Source organism: Pteropus medius, unplaced genomic scaffold (assembly GCF_902729225.1).
Source record: "Pteropus medius unplaced genomic scaffold, Ma_sr-lr_union100, whole genome shotgun sequence".
NCBI lineage: Eukaryota > Metazoa > Chordata > Mammalia > Chiroptera > Pteropodidae > Pteropus > Pteropus medius.
In genome coordinates, this window is record NW_024344370.1 from 8,537,920 (window position 1) to 8,557,458 (window position 19,539).

General features: G+C 39.2%; 1 long non-coding RNA gene across 1 annotated transcript in view; it reads right to left on the reverse strand.

Annotated features, from left to right (window-relative positions):
* The window catches only part of LOC120608221 (uncharacterized), a 187,344-nt gene extending 172,163 nt beyond the window's left edge, over positions 1-15,181 (reverse strand). The window contains exon 1 of the long non-coding RNA XR_005654342.1: positions 15,089-15,181. This is a non-coding gene — a long non-coding RNA (uncharacterized LOC120608221). The remainder of the gene's footprint in view (positions 1-15,088) is intronic.
* Positions 15,182-19,539: the final 4,358 nt, after the last annotated feature.

The following is a 19,539-nucleotide window of genomic DNA, read 5'->3' on the forward strand; positions in this document are numbered from 1 at the left end:
TCCTGCCCTTATGATCCAAAGAATTATTTCATGCTAAGGAGTTTGGAATTCATCTTAAGTGCAACCATTAGAGCTTGAAGGATTTACAATGTTACTCATAGAAAAATCTCTGTAAAAAACATGAGAAAAATATTTGAGGGGAAAGACTAAAGGCCATGATCCATGGAAGGGCTGATGATGGCCTAAACTAGTGTGGTGGCAGCAAAGTGGAAATTGGAGATGCACTGGTCACGGAGAGAATGGATGGATGCAATAGGTACAATGCACATGCACATGAAAATTTAAATTCCTGGTAAATTTTTTTTGACAGAAGATGCTTCATAGAAATTCATATTCATTTTTACAATTTACAAATAATCTTTCAAATTAACCAAAAAAGAAGCAGCCTTAACTCTCAGTTAGCACCAGAGAGCTCTCAGAAGCACAAGGCCTCTGGTGAGGACTACTCTCTAGTGTGCAGAAGCACCTGCTAGACACGTCCTTCTTCACAGTGTAGGGAAATTTCTGCTTCTGTTAGAGAAGAGCCTGAAAACTCAAAAATGGTGAGAACTGCAGGTGGGGCTATCAAGAATTGTATGATCTTAAAATAGAAGAGAAATAAGCAATCTTCAGTTCTCTTCTTCTCTCCTCTTCTTTTTTATTAAACAAAAAGCTCTGTTTCTCTTCCAATCAACCAACCACAGCTCTCTATCTTAGTCCCTTATTGTTCTCTAAAGCATCCATATAGTAAGTTTCGTTTGGCCTCATGACACAAGTTAGACTCAGATGTCAATGCCTATGGGTCAGTGGAGTTTGAGGATTCGTCACTTCTCATTTATATTTCCCTCACCTTGTCCTAACCTTCTTAGGATAACTGAGTCTCCCCAACTCCCTCCTTTTCCACCATCAAACCTAAACCTTTCTTACAACATGGTCACTGTATTTAAATATGTTTTTAAAAATTAACTCCTTTTTGAGATATTGTTGCCTTACTCTATTTCTCTTTTCTAAATAACATAAAGTAGACTGGCAGAAAGTAAAATGTACAGCTACATTGTAAGGTTTCTTTTGTAATATTTGTATTCCTTAATTACTTTTTTACTTTGATTTTAGAGATGGAAATCAACTATGGTTGAAACAGTAATTTTAGGAAACTTCCAGAAAAACATGTAAAGAGACTGAGAGCAAAACAATACCAGACCATACATTTTCTTTGTCACCTTGAATTAGAGAGAATGTATTTCAGGCCAAAGTTGAGGACAAACCTTAAGACCACATGTTTTCCCTTTGTTGGACACGTAGCAGCACCTTCGATTCTCAATGCCACATTCCATCAGCCCATTTCCAGGTTTGCCACAGCCGTGCTGGAAAGTTCCTGTGGGAGCCCAGAACCACCTCACCTTGGCAGCACCCTGCCCAACATGCTGTACATTGTTCTTCTTTCTGCCTCAGAGCCCCAGGAGCCTGTTCAGTCTCACAAGCCAGGCAAACCTGGGATTCACATCTCTGAAAACAACCTTCGACGAGTAGGAGACAGGATCTGGTAGGAAATGCCCCCAACAGCCCATCCTGCAATGGACAGTCCCAGAAGTCATTCCATAGGCTTCTCAGAGGAATTGTGCTCCATTTCCCACCATGACAATCTCAATAATGTACATTTATATCAGCTTTTTGATCTTCCTCTCACTCCTCCTACTCCAACGCTGTTATTTCTGGCAACTGTACCTTCACTCAAGTCTTCCTGTGGGTTCTGCTTTGATGGGGAACCCAAATTAGCTTGCTTGTTTTTAAGAATTAAGGGCATTAAGGGAGGAATTGGTGATTTTAGGAGGTAGAATCAAGAGAACTTATTGAGTGATTAGACTGGAAGAGAGAATGGTGTGGGAAGGGAGAAACAGAATGTAATGCTCCCATCAACAATATCGGTTATCGTTATACATTCCATGCAGTTCCTAATTACCTATGCTCGGCTTGTCTGCACTCCTTATGTATAAAACTGGCCCCAGCAGAGTACTAAAGAGAATAAGACCATGTCCCTTCTAGGTGCTGCTAGAGGGTTCCCTACTCTCCATCCTCCCCTTCCCAATTGCCATTGCAGAACATTCAAGGACCACCTTGAGAGCCCTGTGTCCAGCCCTTCACTTGGCTTATGAGAAGTTCTAATAATACTGGGAGAAGAGAGAAGGGAAAGGAAAGACACTGAGGGCAAAGTACAGAGGAAAGCAAGAGAGAGAAAAGATAAAGAAAAGGAAAAGAGGCGAAGAAGATTAGGATGGAGGAGGGAAGGGGATAAAGGGTCGTCAGCTCTCTTGCACTCCTCTGCATTTCAGATCCTGTATCATTCTTGGTGCCAGCCTGACCATTCTCCTCTCCTTTGAAAATGCACAATGTGTTTCAAAGGTTTTCCTATCAATGAAGGGAGGGGAATGTCAAGGATAAATATGTGCCCCCGTAGGCCAGTCCAACTTTTCACTTTCATTTTTATATTGGGGTTAAAAAGTTGATGCTAATATGAGTTGATAAATTAGAACCCATGTTGAATTTCTATTGGAGGTAAGGGAAGATTTGAATAATAAATAATATAATCAGTACTGGTACGAAGGGATGAGAAAAAGAAAACCATTTAGAAATAGTATGGTAACTCTTGGTAAATAAGGCATGAGACTATCAAATGTTCCTCAGCACAACAATGCCAGTGGTTATGTTTTTAAAATAAAAAATGTCAAAGTCATGCAAACAAGAAAAATATGCTTTCTTCATATGAGACTAAACAATATGGATGTCAAAAACATCAATGCTAGGCTTGGTCATTTGGGCTGGATTCTTAAGAAAACTAGTGAGGAAGCTCTTGCTCACAGGAAAACTAAACTGGAACTAAAGCACCCTAAATTCATGGAACAGAGACCAATATCCCAGTTGGCTGACAATGACCAAATGAGATGCCATGTCATCCGACAAAAACCTGAGGCTCTCGACTGTGTGAGATAGACGAGGTGTTGAGGGAGCAGGCTTGAGAATTCTCTTCCTGTGTAGAAGTGGGATAAAAATTGCCCCTGGAAGGGCTAGAGGGACTGGACACGGGAATTCCAAAGAGAGGGCTGTGCGAAAAGGAAGAGAGAGTTAAGGAGAGACAGAGCATCCAGAGGTCTAAGTTTATGGGTCTTTCCTTCTATTGCATGCTACAAAAGGACCAATTAAGTTACTACCTCTCCTCCTCTCATATTGTGCTGAGTGTTTGAGACCTATATGGCCCTTCAAAAAAGAACATTTTATACCTCTGTCATTATGTGAGTTGTGTTGGTCTAGAAAGGCCTGCCAGAGGCTCTGGTGGAGACAGGGATGGGAGCCATCAGCCCCTCCCGGGCATTCCTAGGCCAGGTCTCTAGTTCATAGTAGTAGTGCCAGGGTCTCTGTCAGCCATTCCAGAGCCTTAAAACAAAAACAAAACAAAACAAAAGGGCATCTTGCTTTTTTACACATAACTGAGCCAACTGAAAGAAATGTCTTCATTGGTGAATCAGGCATCCCTCCTTCCAGCAGACATATAACAGGGTGCGTAGCTTGGTGAGCAGGAGATGAGCTAGATTTTGGCCTTTCCTCACTCCCTTAGTCCAGGGCTTTTATGCAAAACACAAATAGCACAACACTGTGATCCTGAGCAAGGTAGCGATCCATGTGCAGCAGCATCTCCATTCCTCAGCTCATACACTAAAAAGGAGGTAGGAAGGGAACCAGCAGAGAAGGACCAGCCCTCACTGCCCAACCATCATTGCCCACAGACCCTGATTAATGCTCTGATTGTGCTCAAAGGATGAGTGGGAGCTTCTTCTGCCTTTCAGAGAAACAAGTACAAGGTACAGGCAACAGTGTATAATGGAAGAGATAAAACAAAGAGTGGACCTAAGGCAAACAAGGAGAAGAAATGTGGAGGAAAAAGAGCTCATGTGTCAGTATGGGCATGTGGGAGCACAGATGCAGATGCTCCAGAAACAGAGAGGCAGGAGTGGCAAGGCTTAGCTCTTCACTCTGCTCTGCTTACGCTTCCATCCAAAACCTGGTCTCATCCTGGTATAGAAGTGAGACAGAAAGCAAAGCACTATGGAGAGGGAAATTCAATCCCAAGGGTAGACAAAAATAAAAGTGCATAATAAAAGTTTTTCAAATAAAATAAAAAGTTGTGTTTTGTTTTTAGGGGGTTTTTTTGTTTGTTTTGTTTTTTTGTTTTTTGTTTTTTGTTTTTTTTAAGGAAAATCCCAAAGGGTGGGAGAAGGAAGAGAAAGGTTTCTGTTCACCTCCAGGCCAGCTGCCTATGCTGACCCAGGGCACGGGGTGCACAGTGCCTGGGTCTGTAAGTCTTCGTCATTGTCCTTTCCCTTCCTTTCCTGTAGGCAGGCTGTGCTTAGATGAGCTTTTAAGGATTAGCTTGGGAACAACCACTGTTCTAAACATTCTTTCAATTAAAAAAAGATTCATCACTAACCTAAACATTTGCTCGTAGTGTGGTTATAAAAACTTAAAAGATTGAGCTGAATGTGTACACATCCTATGACACAACCTGGAGAATCTTTTAAAAATCCATCTCATGTTAGCTTGTCTACTTGTCATTTTTCTCCCTTCACAAAAATAAAATACAGCCTCCTTCCTATAAAAGGCAGTGACTTTAACTATTTGAGCTCTGTATAAAAATGAGTTTCCTGTACATACATATGCAAATTTTAGGAATCCAGATAAACGATTATTCAGAATGATTATTCAGATTTCTCTTTTTATTTTCTTGCTTTCCAGAAGAGATTCCTTTAGATATTGACTAAATCATAATTAAAATATATTTACAAAATTTTTATTTATGAATAACCTTTCAGGAATATATTTTCTGAAGAAGATACAGAAGCAAAATATTCTAGGTATAGCTCATCTGGGGAAACATTGACCAGTTTCAGCGAAAATATAGCACAGAAGGAAGACTGCATCTAGCTTTTGCATTTAGGTATAACAGAACTTTCCATTGACTTTTCTTCCTTTTTTGACAGATCTGGGCTAAAAATGGAGATGTGCTCAGCCAGCAAGTCTGGACTGCCTGATGATGAGCATTCCTAATATATAGTATTTATCCAAAAACACATTTACTGAGCACCTGTATCTTATGGGTTTTATGCTAGGTGCCAGGGACAACAAAATGAATAAGATCTACCCTCAAGAAACTGCTATCTAATCAGACTTGAAAAAATAATTATAGCATCTTCTAGTAATACCATTTCTAAAGGTACAAAGAAGAGTAGTAATGTATTAATAATGGTGTTTTGGGCTACAAGCAAGATAAAACCTGACTACGAATATCTTAAATGATAAGAAATTTATTAGCTCATCTAAAAGAAGCTCAGGGTAGGCTAATTCAGTGACTCAACTCATCAAAACCCAGATTATTCTACATTCCTACTTGGTCATTCTTAATATGTTGACTACTATACTCATGGTTAACTCTAATTGTCACAAGAGTGCTGGCACAGCTCCAGGCAACACATCCTCACACAGCTGTACTCACACAGAAGCAGAAAAAGGACAGTTTCTCTTAACATGTCTTTCTTTAAATAAGAGAGGAAAACTGTTCCAGAAGTACCCTAAGAGACTTCCTTGAAGGAAGTCTGCCAGGGCCAGAATTATATCTCAAGCCCATGCCTAAACTAATCATTTGGAGGATAAATTTGAGTCCCTGATTAACTCTGACCAATGACGAGTCGCCTCTTGAAGCTAAAATGGGATTACTCCCAGGGCATAGGCTACAGATTTTCTTATCAGGAAGGATGCAGAAAAGTAGGAGGAGGGAGAAGAAAGAAGGAAGGGAGAAGGGAGAAGGGAGAAGGTAGGAGGAGGAGAAGGGAGGAGGAGGAGGAGAAGGATGAAGAAGAAGAAGAAGGAAGAAGAAGAAGAAGAAGAAGAAAGAAGAAGAAGAAGAAGAAGAAGAAGAAGAAGAAGAAGAAGAAGAAGAAGAAGAAAGTAGAATGGCTATTGAGGAGACAATTGAAAGGTATGCCATAAGTGGTCTAGACATCAATCATTTCTGTATGGGGGACATCTGGAAAAGTTTCCCAAAATAAAAATGAATGTTAAAGGATGAGTAAGAGTCAACCACAAATATGTCCAACCCTGTGCCTCCACAGAGAAGAACCACTCCAACTAAATTCAGAACCTCTTTCTCTTCATGACTCAGCCAAGAAGCCATGTCTGTGTTTTATCCCATAGAGGTTCCAAAGCCATAGTTGAAGTCCCTCCTCAAATTTGTCCACTGCGGAAGAGTAATTTTTTTTAACACAGAGGTAATTAACAATGACTTTTAAAGTTTTTTTTTAAGTTTATACAAAAACTTGGTACCTCTTAAATAGTTAATGAGTAGGAATAGGGAGCAAAGAAGAAAAAAAATGAAAAAAAAGAAATTCGCAATGATATCAGAGTGGACATTTGGTGACACTGTCATTGACCCTTCTTTAGAGAAATGCAGACTCCTAGGAAGACAGAATAACCCAGAGTTCTCTGAGCCCAGCAAATACTGAGAAAGAGCCCATTAGAAAAAAAACAGGAAGTAAAATTCACACAAAAGTCCTCACGCTGTTCCACTTGAATAGAAAATGGTACAAAGATGAAAATAGAGAAGGCACATGGCAAAGCCTAGTAACCTACAGCCCTGTTAAATAGAAAACACAGAGACTCACCACAGGGCAACTCCATAAAGCCACTCTGGATGCCATTTTGCTAATTGTGTTTGCTATGACACCAAGCACCGCTTAGCTGTGCTCCCAGAGTGTCTCCGTAATGGCAATCACTTGCCAGGAGCGAGAGTGATTTTTATTTGATATCCATACAAAGCAGAAGCAAATGAATTATCATAATGAGAAGCAACATAATGATGTGGAGATGTACAAACTGCCATTGTGTTTAATAACAACAAAGCCTTCCCTTTTGAATTAAATTTGCAGGAAGATTCTTATTGAAGCATCATTGTACTGAAACCAAGTTGTTTAAAAAAGAAAAAAAAAAAAAACACTCCAAAGTATTTCAGGCTTATGATTACTGGAAAGGTTGTTAGGAGAATTTTTTCTTCAATTTTTATTCTCAGTAAAATCGACATAGTTGTAGCACTACACAGCTGCGATTTGTGAAGTAAATGGCAAAGCTAAATGTGCCGAAACCCAACATGTTCCCTGAGCAACAAAGGGATGGAAGGCAAATGTTACAGTATTATTGACAACACTGGTAATGCTTGTATAAGCATCTGCTTCATAAAGGGGAGAAAACCTACATTACAAACAAAAAGAGTTTCCAAACAAGACCTGCCAGCTCAAATTCTGGCTTTAATTTGAATTTTCACTTGTTAGAACAAATATTTCCTCTTTTTACCTTACCCCTCCAAAATAAAAAATTCTCTGATTTGCATGTTGGAAAGTTTCCTATAACTGACTCCTCCAATTTTTTCTTTCTTTTTCTAAAATTATTTTCTATATTTTCTGGTATTTATCTGTTTCCCACCACTGGATTTTCAACAATGGATGACAGCGTCATCGAATAACATGCATTAATTTAAACCTGTTTCCATGATGATCATCATGAGGATATTATCCTCCTGCTAGACTGAGTCCAGGGTGTGAATGGAATGTGTTCTTCATCCATCTTCCCCATCCCGATCCTTTCAATGCTACCAGTTATAACCACTTATAACAGAACACCCTGGTTTCATTAATGGACAAACCCAGAACCAGACCATGGCCTGCATTAGATTGAATAGACTTGGGCAAAATTGGAAGTGAAAATATTATAGGACTAGAAATCAGGAGCCTTGGGTCCTGGGTCCAGCTCAGCACTAAATGTAATGGAGGCAAATCAACTTCTTTGTGTATGTCTCCATTTTCCCAGCTATAGAATAGGCATAAAGTCTACTCCATTCACATTGTAGGGTGTCTTGAGAATCAAACTATATTCAACTGCTTTGCAAACTGTTATTAGTATGTTCATGAGAAACAACAGAGGTCAAAACATATCTAGAAAATTATTTAATTTATAAGGATCCATATTTTGTTTTTTATCATTTTACCATCCAACAAATATTTATTGAGTTCCTTAGTGCTATGGAAATATGTAGATTGTGATATGTATATCGCATGCCTTAAAGGAAGTTACAAAGAAAGTAGGAGAGAAGGCGCACCATGTAAAGGACAACTGGAAATAGAATCTGTACATAAGGACCAAATGGGAGACAACATAACAATGTTATTAGAAGTATAGGCTTTGGCATCAATCATACCTTCTGGGTCTGGATCCTGGTTTTAGGATTAACTAGCCACATAATCTTTTGGGCTGGTTATATAACCTCTCTATGCCTCAATGTCCTCATCTGTAAAGTGGGGGATAATCATAGTACCTCCCTTATAAGCTTATTGCGAGGAATAAATGTGTTAATGTATCAATAATTCTTAGAACAGTGCCTGGCACATACATAGGACACATTTAATGTTAGCTGAACATAAAGACACTTTGGGGTAGAAGGAGGGAGAACACTAAAGATCATGGCCAAGAGTGGCTCAGGGGTCCTGATCTGGGGGTCAAAGTTTGGGAAGGGGAGTGAGGAGGGGGAGTGAAGGGGAGGAGGGACTAGACAGAAGCATTCTAGGCAGGTCAAACAGCTGCATGAAGGGTCAGAGCTGGATTTGTATGGAGCACATTTGGGGTAAAATGAAGAGAAGGGTCAGAGATTCCAACCAGAGACACTGTGGGGAAGGGGGATGTCACTGGGTACTCTAGATGGGATAGGAGCTAATCTCTGTTTACCTCTCCATGGCCAAAAGCTGGAGTGAGCAAAGGGGCCATATTTCAAAGCTGCCAGCAGACTTCTTATTTCTCTACAGACTACAGTTTGAATTTACCTTTGAAAGAATATTGCTTTTGTGTTTTGGAGGAAATAACAAAACACTTTAATGGCTTTTTGGTCCTACAAAGAAAAGTCTAAATATACGATTCTGGAACTATAAATTTCTTGACAATGAGGTGATCAACTTCTTTGCACAATAATGCTGAGGCCATCCCACCAGGCTTGCATGAAATTCACAGGATTCTACCTATAGACATCTAGAGAGGGAAAGAGAAAGAAAGAGACACAGGGAGAGAGTTAGAAACTAGATAAGAGTGTGGGCATTTCTGCCCCAGGAGTAGGTAGGAACTGAGAGTCTGCTCTTTTCTGCATGGTTTTCAGTCCCTGTGCCTTAAATGGTATGAGTATCTCACCATAGTAAATGGAATTCTGAAGTTAAAAAAACCTTAAATCCAGACCAGCTACTTCATCTGGTGCTCTGCTGAGGAAATGATGACCTATTCCAAACTCGAAGGGCCTGCTAGGCTCCCTGGAAAAGGTGCATCCTCCTGCAGTGTGGCCAGCTCTCCTCCAACTGGTTTCCAGAGTTCATTTCTTGCACAGATTTTGCCTTACACTCTGACTTTAGAACCTAATCCCAGCAAAGATCTAGTGCCACTGTACAAAAGATTGATTTTTGTATGTGTGGGTAGAATTTACCCCAAATAATATTGAATGTAACCGTAACTGAAAAATAAATAAGTAAACAATAAAAAATAAAAGAATTTATCCCATTTATTTAGGTTATGTTTACAGGGAAGAAGGGCTAGTGGAGACCATGTGTAAGGAAGAATATGGCTTCTTCCACCTTCTCTTTTGGGGCTTATGTGCTGTGGCCTAAACTCCAGATGGAAGGTAGTTAAAGTCTATTTTCATGAGAGGTAATTGGGCTCCTGGAAAAAGGGTGCGGACCAGGAGCTGAGGAGAGAAACCCAGTGGGGATCCTGTGGGAGGCCTCGTCCTCTGGACTCAGGAAGGATTCTTATCTAGTATTTGAATTAAGGGGCAGAGAAATCTATGTTATAATTTCTTCTATTATCCCTTACTTTTTAGTGCGGTACTTGTTTTTTAATCATGAGGCATGATCCAGGCTATGCTTTGAGCAAAGTGGTAAAAAATATCAGAAAGGGAGATGGAACAGTAGTCTAGGGAAGCCAAAGTCAAGAAAATTAGAGCATCTGTGAGGAACAGAACAGCTGACTGGGTTTAGTTGCGATGCCGTAGCCCAGCGATCTCCAACCCTCGAGCCATGGACCGATACCAGTCCTAGTCCGTGGCCTGTTAGAAACTGGGCCGCACAGCAGGAGGTGAGCAGCAGGCAAGCGAGCTAACCTTAATCTATATTTGCAGTCGCTCCCCAGCGCTAGCATCACCACCTCAGCTCCACCTCAGATCATCAGGCATTAGATTCTCATAGGAGCACAGGTCGCTGGTGCTAAAAAGGTTGGGGACTGCTGTATAGCCCATGATTAGGAAGCTTTCCATCAAAAATATTCTACTTCAGTCAATACCTGTCCTCTACAAGTACATGTTAAATGGAAGTCACTGTATGTTATTCCTGAAGAAAGAAACAAGGAAATTCCTCTCAAAGGAGACAGGACTGGCCCTGAGAAAGGGTGTTCCTTTTCCAACAGGAAGCATTTGGAGACCACCCAGAGCCTGACTTGTCATCCCAGAGCACCACAGTGTGTCCCTCTCATTGTATTGGCTATTCATTATTGTAACTACCACTTTTTTTCGTGGGAAGAAAGAAACAAAGTGAGAGACACTATAAACAACAGACAGGATTTGGTTGCTGACAGAATGACTGTGGAGAAAAACATAGAACCTTCTCGTTTCCTATTTTTCCTTCCTAATCCATCCTCCCACTCCATCTCGGTGAAATGTATCATTATTTTCTAGCTCAGATTTCACATGTCAACAAAAAAATTAGAACTACTTTATAAATACTGGTCCTACCGTGCCAGGCAATTGGCCAGAAGTTAAAGGAGTGTGCAGTCTCTACTTGCTTTTTATTGCAAAACAGCACATTCTTGGAGACCATGTCATAAAGTGGATCATTGAAAAGCAAATTACATTTTCCCACAGGAACAATATTATAATTAGAGGCTGTATTCCTGACAAAGGACTTGGCTTCATGTAAATAGTAGACATGAACAAAAATATTTCACAAAAGCAAAGATTCAAGAACTATAAATCCTTATAATTGTTTAAAATAAAATTTTCTCCAAGTATTATAAACCAGGCAGGATTAGAGGGAGTACACATTGATTATTCAGGGACTCCAAGGTACCGTAAAGTGTACATTAAAATATAACTATTGTGTCATAAATTAGAACCTCAAACTAACTTTAATATAGTCATTACACACTTAATTAACAACGGGAAGGCAGTGAAGTAAAGTACCATGGTTAAAATGTGGCACTGGGTGTTAGGAGATCTGAATTACAGCCATGTCCTCTACACTGTGAGGCTAGAGGCTGGACCTGCCCATGTAGGTAGGTAGCGCTGGCACGGAGCCTGACTCGAAATTTTTTTTACAATGAATTGTTCAGGTTGGGTTGTCACTTTAAGTAAATCACTTTCTCTGGGTTTTTGTCTCTTCATCTGTGCAACAAAGAAGCTGAACTATGAGTCTCTAAGATCCCTACTAGTTCCACAATTCTAGGGCTACCTCTTGCTCTCAGAATTCAGAAGAGTTTCTGGATATAGTCTACAATATAGTCTCAATTTGAACCTCTAGTTCTCATTCCCCTTGTGTAGCCCCTGCCCACATTCTGGGCTTGGCCATAGGAATGGCTTTGGCCAATGGGATTTTAGCAAGCAAGATATAAGCAGAGGCTTAATAAGTGCTTTTACACAGAGGCTTATTCCCTTGGACATACCTTCTTGTAACCCAAATACCATGCTGTGAGGAGCCCAGGACCCATGGAAGGGCCACATGGAGGAGAATCAAGGATTCTCGTATACTGCCCAGCTCAGCTCCCAGCCAACTGCAAGCACCAACTGCTAGTCATAAGAGTAAGCATCTTGGACATTACAGCACAGCTGAGTACCCAGACAACAGCAACCCCAGCCGACATCATGTGGAACAGAAGAATCTTCCAACTGAACCCAGTCAACCCATAGAGTCATTAATGACAATGAAACAATTGTTTTAAGACACTATTTGGAGGTAATATTGTGTAGCAATAGCTAACTGAAACTCTAGGACACGACTTAAATGAGTTTGAGCTTTTGTAAAAAAACAAGCTGTCCAAGGAAGATTAAATAATGTCTGTTTTTCTCTACATGAATTTTCCTATACTGAGAAAAATTCAAAATATTCCAATCATCTCACAGTGGATTCAAAATACTGTAGTAGTGTTCGGTAAATATTTATAGTAGATAAAGATATTTCCTCTTCCTGAAAAATATTTTTCTTCTGTACCTTCTCTTAAGAAAGTAGAGTTGTTCAAATGCACAAATAAAGGTCACAAGGAAATGATATATGCTGTTCAGTCATTCTACTTGACACTTTGTTGACAGCTCTCAGAACATTCCCTCACTACTGATATTCCATAAAAACAACTGTCAAGCAAACAAAGACTTTAAAATAAGAGTGTGGTTGATGTCTGCTAAGGTAGGACTTTATTTTTTCCCAATAAAGAAACTGTTGACATTCAGAGCTAGGAAGATGTGGGAATATTTGTATGAGACAATAGGTTTTCTTAAATTAAGGGATGAGACTCCCAACCTTTCTCTAGGAAATTCAAAATAATTGAAGTTTGTTAGGGGTGTCCCTGAACAAGGCTCAGTGACAGAGACAAGGAGATTACTGAAATAAAACCAAGATAAGGAGTAGAAAGAGACTAAGTCAAAGGAATAGTGATTCTGAATGAATATTGTGCTCTGAGGAAGCAGCCGTGTGGATGAATAAAAAGAAAACCCTTCCAGTTGGACCGCCTGTTCAATTTCGATATGGAATTCCTCAGGCCAGTCATAATAAGAGGCAGAGGATAAGCCTTCCTCAGACCTCAAAGAACCAGTCTGGGAGTAGGTCTGCCCTGCCGCTGTGGGCATCCACTGCTTTCTTCAGACACTGGCACACTGTCATCCCAGGAAGGATGAGGCCTCAAGATTTCCCAGGTTTTGCAGCTTTTGTCACCGGGTCTGCAGCTTGATGATGCATTAACCCAAACTGAAACAAGCTTCCAGTGGCAGCGAGAACATGCTCTCACTCGTAGGGATCACGCCTGAGCTCTGGTTCCAGCAGCTGGATAGACCAATAGGACATCAATATTCCTAAAGATTATCCCAGTGAAACCAGGAAAGCCAGACATTCGGATGGGTTAGGTGGTTCAAGTCATTTAATTGGAAGCCTAAAAAGGGATATAGGTTTATATCATACCTCTAAATTGATAAGATTGGTTCTGTTTATTTTAGGCACTTCAAAACATTTCTCAGATTATCTAAGATAAGTATAAGAAATACATATTCTTTAGTGAATGCTTCTATGTACCAGGCAGTGTTCTAGATTTTTACATATATTATTCATTTAATTCTCACATATAATTATGAAGTTGGTTTTTTACAGAAGGAACTGAGGCACAAAGAAGTAATATAACTTTCTCCAGTTTACACAACCAGTAAGTAAAGCCATAATTTAGACCCAGCAGTGCTCTGAGCTACTAAGCCATATTTGCTGCCTTTCTGACACCCCCAAAATTGCTGCTTTGAGCCACTGAATGTTAGCGGGCATATCACAAGGAAACTTTCTATGGACCTGGAGGTGAGGGAGAACAAACTGCAGTAATTATCTCAGGAAACTGCTTTCTCTGTATCTTCCATCATCAATTAATATACTCAGTAATCTTATCAAGTGAGGATAAACCTGTTTTTAGCACCTAACCAAACCAAAGACCATAAACCACCTGTCAACACCCTCATTAGGGCTTGAGGAGATACCACGAGAGAGGAAATCAGTGCTTTAGGAGTGTGGTCCTGCTGTGCAGACAAAGCTCAGAACTCCAGCTCTTCAGTTTCTATTGGCCTGATTCATTTTGCCCAGAACTCTGAAATACAGCTCCTTACATGCTTTGGGCTCTGCATGTATATTGTTATTATCAATTAATGGTAGTACTTGCTATTGATATAACACTTCAGATTTGTAAGTCCTTTCCTTCGGGTGTTTGTGCATGGCTGGTCTTTACAGCCACAGCTCTGTTTGCACTGATATCACCTTCCCTGGATTATTCCTATGGGTTAAATGATTTGCTTATGGTAATTGCGGAAATACATGTTGTAGAATACACGATGAGCAATAAAGAAAAAGGAGAGGACAGGCACCACAGCCTGTTTAGCGTAGCCCAGTGAAAAGCTCAGAGAACTGGCAGCTTGATTTTACTTCTTTCTACTTATGATCATAAAAGTATTCTTATTAATGATGCTATTTTACATTTTATAGCTCTTTTTCAGCTGGAGAGATCCCGAAGGGTATGTGTGGCTTTGCTGTTTTCATGTAGCCATTGCTCTTTTTCCCCTCTCATGAAGCCTCTTACTAACAGCAGAGGAAATAATCAATAGATAAAGCCAAAACTTAAACATCATAGCTTTTCCATCCAACTTTGCTCAGTGTTAAAAAGGGGCTAATCTTTGTCCCCACAATCTATTCTATTTTCTAAGCAGAAAAAGGTGGTGGCGGCTTAGGATCCATTGGTGAGGGCTGAGTTCCTACCTCTTTGCACCACTGGGGACAATTAGAGCAAAATGAAACTGCAAACATCAATAGGGGGAAGGCTGCAAAGAGTTCCAGCTAGAAATCTTAAGATTTGCTCCTGTTTGTTACAGTGAAATATAGATTGTAATGCCCTAAAGACACTAAAACCGTAATGCCAACTCTAAAAATGCGAAACACTAAAGAAACACAGGGTAAGGTCCTAGAGTGTGAGATTTAGAGGAAATAAGTAGAAGGTTGAAATAGAAAAACATGGATATGTGTACTGTGAAAGCAGAAAAGTCTCGAGGCTAATAGCTACATTAACAACTCTGAGCGAGCATCAGATTCCGAGGTCCCCGAGCCCCAAGCCCCAGAAGCCCAAGAACCTTGCTGCCAGCGTGCTGTCTTTGGGGCCTGTTTCCCCTTTGTTATTAAGCCTAGCTCTCTGTGGACCCAGAATCCATTTCTTGAGAATCATGATCATCTGCTTGAATTGGAAGGAGACTTTTACTTACCTGGAAATTCTAAAGGCTATGTTTGGTACTAGCTATTGCCAGCTGCCCGAGGAGAAGTTCAACAAATATGAGTTTCTTTATCCTTTTATCCCCCTTAAAAACAAAACAAAAAGCAGTGGGTTAGATTCTACACACTTTGGTTGTGCCGTACTTTATTCTTAATTATTTAAATTATTTAAAAATATATATGTAGCACTTACCATGTACTAGACACTGTTCTAAGTGCTTAACAGTATCACTCATTTGATTGTCATAACAACCCTAAGAGGTAAGTATTGCTATTTTACATAAGAAGAAATTTACAGATGAGAAAACTGAAGCACAGAGAGGTCAAGTAACTTGCCTAAAGTCACACAGCTAACAAATGGTCAAGCTAAGATTCAAACTCAGGGAGTCTGCCTCAAGTCCATATTTTTACCACTGTGCTATGCTGCTTCCCGCACACATGCTAAATTATGCTCATAAATTTTGAGAGGTAGTTTTCAGTGGAAGATCAGGAAAATATTATCAAATCAAAGGACAATAAAACATAATTTCAGAAAATGGATGTGCATGGATATATTTTATGGATTGCTTCTATTATTATCTTATTTTTTAAATCATTATCTTATTATGTCTAACAACTATGCTGGTCACCTGAAACTAATATAAAATAATATTGAATGTTAACTCTAACTGAAAAATAAACAAATAAAATCAATAAAATCATTATCTTATTAATCTTAAATTCTAAGACATTTTTCTCATAAAAAAAGAACCATGCATTCATAAGTGAAGCTTCATTATTGTCTCCACAAACTGCCTTATAACTTCAAAGAGGAGAGGATGGGTGGAAGTCCAAAGGGTTTGGCCTACGCAGAAGGATGGAACAGAGCGACAGGCACTTGGATTCAAATCCTGGCTTTGACACGTTCTATTTGTATGACTTTGAGCAAAGTACTTAATCTTTCTGTGCCCCAGTTTTTTTGATCTGTAAAATGGGAATGATAATATTAACTACCTCATAAGTCATTGTGAGAATTAATTGAAATAATGCACATAAAGTACTTGCAGTGCCTGGCACATAGTGAGCACTCCATGAAAACTGGCTATTACATTAGGATATTAGGCAGTGAAATATAATGAAAATTAAAAGAAGACCTAAAATCTGTAGAGCCAGTCTCTTCTTTCTGTGTATAGTACCTACATCCATGAGGGCAACAGTAAGGTCTTCCCAGCTTCCCAAACTAGAGATGTGACCTGTAGTTTAATTTCTGAAATCTCCACCTCTGACTCTGAGAGTCCAACTCAGCCAAGCCAGCCCCTGCTCTCTTTCCTGTGCATCATGTACAGTCAGCTCAGGGCCACACTATCACTGGCCACCAAAGGCGGAGCTGCTGCTTAGGCTGCCAGGTAGGCAACTGGTCTAGAAAAGCAGAAGGGAATGAAGTCAGGGCAGGCAAGAATCAGCCAGTGGGACCCAAGTATCTGGAAGGAATGACACGTACATAGTCTTGCTAGCAGGATTACTGCACCCCATGGTGCATTCTGTCCCTCTAGGGAAGGGGGTAGGAGGGCCCAGCCTGGAACTGAGGCGCTGAGAATTACAGTTTCTAATTTTGATTGTTTATCATTTCCTTCTGCTTTTAATTACACAGGTAATGTATGTTTGTCAAAGAAAAACTATAAAATGTTACAGTAATACAGTGAAAGTCTTCCTTACCCCACTGCTTTATCATACTCTCCAGAAAAAAAATCCAGTTAGCAATCTGGAGAATTCCTTATCCTTCCAGACTTATTTGCTCTTACACACACACACACACACACACACACACACACACACACAGTGTGTTCTCCTTTTACAATAAAAGGGGGGTAGGGGATAGAGAGACCATACTGTTTATAGTTTTTTTCACCTTGTTTTTTTCACTTAAAATATATCATGTACACTTTTCCAAAACAGACTATATAACTCATTTTTACAAATTGCATGCTCCTCCATTGTCTAGAGTTGCAAATTTTATTTAACCATTGCCCCGATGGCAGTTATTTTGGTTTTTGTTGTTGTTTGATTTGTTTTTTTGCCATTGCATTTTACGTGCCTGTGAAAATTCTCATACATATATGCAGTATTTCCACCACAAAGATTCCTACAGATGCAACTGCTGGGTCATAATATGTATATATTTTAAAAATTTCAATAGATGTTCCAAACTGAGAAGAACCATTTCCTAAAAATTAAATGCAAACTCCTGCTGCTGTCAAAAAGGAAAAAGTGACTGATAAGAAAAGGCATTGATGAATACTTTGTTTTAAAATAATGTTTTTCTTATTTTAAATAATTATTTTTAATTCTGCTTTGGAGAATAGAATTTTAAAATATGTCATGAAGCAAACCACATTTTGTAATTAAATCTTAAAAGATAAATAAAAGAAAGACAAAATGAACCAGTTCTAAAGTATTCTGCTCAATAATGATATACTTTGGAATCTCACTATTGCCTGGTATTTCTCTGCAGTGGTTCTCACAGTTATTCTAAAAGATTGTTTAAGCCCCAGACCAATTTGAATCAGAATCACTGGAGGTATGTCTTGTGCAACTGAGTTTTAAAATGTTTCTAGGTGGTTCTGAAATGTGGTGAGATTGAGAACCACAACTACAGTCCTACTAATTTTGTAATTTCTGAAATTTTAGCAAAAAGGTAATGCAATCATTCAGTAACACTGCAATAATAAAAGAACATTAAATAACAAAAGAACATTAAGTTTTCTAAATTTTAAATGGATAGAATTTATAAAAAGAAATGCAACTTCAAATAGTTTTCATTTTCTTGATTTATTCATCATGCAATACATAGTTGTTCGTGGCAAGGATAAGAGTAATTGTGATAGGCTATTGTATGATTCTAGAGAAACTGAACAACAGAATAAGTTGAAATGTTGAAGAAAAGAAAGAAGAACAACAGATGAAGCCAGAAAGGGTTAATGCATATAGTGAGAATCAAATAGAAGTTTTTGAAGCCCAAAGCTATGAACAAATTCTTTGAAAGGCCATGTTCTCTGAGCTTTGATTTTTAAGAATAGATGGGCATTGTCCAATAAGAGGCAGATAACAAGCCTTGGTAAATGATTGTTATCATGGTAGTAGTGAAATCACATCATAAGAGATGAAAAAATAATAAGAGAAGAGATTATCAGCACAGGAGGAGGTCAGGCCAGCAGCCAGCTCCAGTTCTTGTCAAGAGCCAGCAACAATTCATAAAGTCATAAAAGGTGATTGTGAAACAGGGACTTGGGGAGGGACAGTTACAAAATTAAAACCCGCGGCCTCTTTTACATAGAGTATGAATGAAGTGTCCTTTATCCTTTTCTCCCACTAGAATCTTTGCATCAAATGAAAAATCAGCTCTTTTAAACAAACAAGGGGGATTTTATGCCAATGTGTGCAATGTAATTGTGTCTTTTCCTAATAGTTAATGAACACTCCATATTTCAAGTCGGTTGGACTACAGCCTGGTATGTCATATCCAGTGATTTTTCAGGTGACTTATCGTTTAGAATTCTGTTTTCTAATTTTGTTATAAAAACAGTGCTATATACTTTTTTCAACCTTGTTAAGAAGATGGTATGATTATGAGGCGTAGACAATTCATTTGGTAAAGATCTACAGATGGAGTCAACCACATTTTGAAGAGTGGACCAGCACCTGGAAAACAGTGATCAGGACAAGGAAACAGATGATAGCCCAATGGATGTCAGCATCCCTGCTCCCCACAGGGCTTCCAAGAAGAAACAAATGGGGAGCCCAAAACAAGCTAATCGAAGACTACATTCAATCTAATTTGAAGAATTGGTCCAAAACCAGACAAAGGACTTTGTGTAATAGTAAACAAAGCAACACAAAAATAGAAAAACACAACGATGACTTTTCAACACCATAGAAACAATGGGAGACAGAACACTACTTATATCTCCTTCAAGCATGTAAGTTGTGTATCGACCTTGGTATCATGGCATCAATAGCAAGAAAAGTGTCATGCAGAAGCAAAGACTGTTGAAGGTAAAGACAGAGGTGACTCTGATACACCGAGGGGAGTCTACAGTGCAAATGTAGTAAAAATCTGTAATAGCATTTACTAAGAAACAGAGAAAAGGAAGCAGGGTTGGGAAATGTCACACGGTGGCTATTCTAGGTAAGTTAGCTCTGCTATTTCAGTATTGATTTTATTTTTTATGCCATACTAACAATTGGACCCAAAAATGTTAAGAAATGCCCCCAAACAGTGACTGTTTCTACCCCTTAACAAGTACCCCTCACCGGTTCAGCCAAGAGGCCACTAAGGCTCCCATACTTGTTTGCGGGAGTTCTGCCTCATGAAAACAATGGATCTTGATTTTTTAAAAATTGTTCCTATATTTTGACTACATATGGGCTGGTTTGTATGTTTACAAACATTAAGATCTGGATTGAA